General features: G+C 44.3%; 1 pseudogene; it reads right to left on the minus strand.

Moving 5' to 3' along the window:
* Positions 1-1,702: 1,702 nt before the first annotated feature.
* LOC144318079 (nucleolar protein 16 pseudogene) lies at positions 1,703-2,238 on the minus strand (annotated as a pseudogene).
* Positions 2,239-2,891: the final 653 nt, after the last annotated feature.

Below are 2,891 nucleotides of genomic sequence, written 5' to 3' on the forward strand. Positions count from 1 at the left end.
CCTGGGTGGCGCAGCGGTTTGGCGCCTGCCTTTGGCCCAGGGCGCGATCCTGGAGACCCAGGATCGAATCCCACGTCAGGCTCCCGGTGCATGGAGCCTGCTTCTCCCTCTGCCTGTGTCTCTGCCTCTCTCTCTCTCTCTCTCTCTCTCTCATGAATAAATAAATAAAATCTTTAAAAAAAAAAAAAAAAAAAAAAAGAACTGGGAGGAAAGTTCTGATAATGAGGGGCTATGCTTATCTACACAGGGTTCGACAAAACACAAGGGCCAAAGCCCTTAGCCACTTATTCATTGGTCAGCCCTGGCATCTGATACTAATGTTCTTCCAATTTCTAGCAAGGCTGGAGGGGTTGATAAAGACACTATCAGCAAGACCTCAGGCAGAAGAGGAATTCTGGTTCTCAACACTCATCTTGTCCCACAGGGTGGAGAAGAACACAGTAACAGTTAATATCACAGAACAAAAGGTTCCTTAATCTTCACAGTATATCACTAGGATGGGAAAGCCTGCTATAAAGATTAGCTTACCTACATCAAAGGTAAGGTGACAAACCATTAAACTCATTTAAAACAGTAAATGCTAAAATTTTATCTGCGCATTTGTGTACCTGCTTTGGAAAAAAAAATATGAAAACCATATTGTAGCTCCCATTGGATAAGTTTATTATGTAGTTTATTGAGTTTATTAAACATAGGACAATTAAATTTGGGAGGACATCAATCAAAGATAACAATGCTAGTTTTAGGATTGTTGATATTACGTCTTTTTTTTTTTCAGACAAAGTTTATTTTAGAAAGATTGATTGCCCATTGAGGTCATTCTTGATTCTTGAAAGTAAAACCATATTGACACAATTACCTACCCACTCTGCCCCATTTTCTAAAATGGTGGGGGCAAGTGTCAGAAGGTGATTTTGTTTTAGAGCACTTTCGATTTCAGAAGAACTATTCCTGTGGTGCCCAAATCTTTCAATGCTATTAAAATGCAGACTTTAAAAGCACCAGCAACCAGGAATCTTTATTAGGCCGGTCTACAATTCCTGTCCTCCTCAATCTCAATAATCTCGATTCCATGCAGATGTCCGAGCTAGAAACCTGGGAGCAATTCTGGCTCTCTCCCTCTATCATATCCAATCATCTACGAAATCCAATTGACGATAATTTTAAAATATATCATGAACCTTTTCCTTTTTAAAAAAGATATTTTATTTATTTATTCATGAGAGACAGAGAGAGAGAGAGAGGCAGAGACGCGGGCAGAGGGAGAAGCAGACTCCCTGCAGGGAGCCCGATGTGGGACTCGATCCCGGGACCCCAGGATCACACCCTGGGCCAAAGGCAGATGCTCAACCACTGAGTCACCCAGGTGTCCACCACCACCACCACCCCTTTTTTTTTTTTAAGTAAAATAGCCTTGTTTTATTATGTACAGACTATATATAAACAAACCACTCATTCTGAAAACAGTAGGTTCTGGCTTTTTTCAGGGCTGTTGGAAGCTTCTTAGAGACAGTTCCTTCCCCAGTAAAGGGAGTGTGTGTGTGTGTGTGTGTGTGTGTGTTCATGTGCATATGTGTGTAACCTTTTGATTCCATGCGGTTTGACCAGCCTCATCTAGCCACATGCCCCTACTTGCCTTGAACCCTGGCTTCCAGCTTCTCTGGTCCAGGAGAGACCTCAGCCTCGGGAAGACATAAGCCAATCACTCAACCTCCATCTTATTCTGCAAAAAATCAATGAAGACTTGCTGCTCTGCTAGGTAAAAATGCTTATAAACATTGATCTTATTCCGAATCTGTTTTGGAGTATCTTGATAGTAATTTTTCTCAACCCGGGCCATAGCCTTATGGTCCTCCCCGTGATTCTCCACCATGTAGCCCACATAGACAATGAGGTCTCCAGACAGTGCTTCCTTTCTTTCCTGGGAGGCTGGCTTCTGCCTCTAGATCACTTAGCACATAGGGCTTCTGCACAAGCATCTTAGGCCTCTCCTCCATGTCCACCTCCTTGGCATGGCCTCACCTTTGTCTTACAGAGGGGCACCTCCTTGTTGGGGTCCATAGCCAACCCCATCTCTGCCAGGTTCTGCTGCACGGATTTGCCATGGTCCCAGGCATGTCGGATGTGGAAACACTCGATCAGTGGAGCTGCTTTGCATCAAGCATTCCGGTTCAGATGCTCCCATTTAACACTGTAACCAAACTTCTGTCTCCTGGTCTTCCCCTTGGCCATGGGCATGGCAATGACCACCAAACTGGTAATGACAACTGGGTGGCTCTCATTCGCAGCACCTCATGTTGCAGGCTACTTTCCTGCAGATCTCTCATGAGCCTCTTCATGCTCTCTAGTAAAGATATTCTCAGTCCCCACTCTCTCTCATTTGGGCTGCTACAACAATAATTCTTTTTTTTTTTTTTTTTTAATGTTAATTTATTTATGATAGTCACAGAGAGAGAAAGAGAGAGAGGCAGAGACACAGGCAGAGGGAGAAGCAGGCTCCATGCACCGGAAGCCCGATGTGGGATTCGATCCCGGGTCTCCAGGATCGCACCCTGGGCCAGAGGCAGGCGCCAAACCGCTGCGCCACCCAGGGATCCCAACAATAATTCTTAAAGTAAAAAATAGCAACAAATACTTCATAATATTTACTTTGGGTCATGAACTCCTCTAAGTACTTACCTGTTAGCTCATTTGTTCCTTTCAACAACCCTGTACGGTGTTCTGTTACCCACTCTGAGGAAGCATGCACAGAGGAGTCCAGTGACTTACCCAAAGTCACACAACTAAAGAGGTGGGAAAGCCAGAATCACCTCCTGACTCACACTCTGCATTCATACCTGTCATCCTCTGGTCTGATATCCACTCAGCAGCCAGTGTGATTACTTAAAACA

The sequence above is a fragment of the Canis aureus genome, chromosome 8 (genome assembly GCF_053574225.1).
Source record: "Canis aureus isolate CA01 chromosome 8, VMU_Caureus_v.1.0, whole genome shotgun sequence".
NCBI lineage: Eukaryota > Metazoa > Chordata > Mammalia > Carnivora > Canidae > Canis > Canis aureus.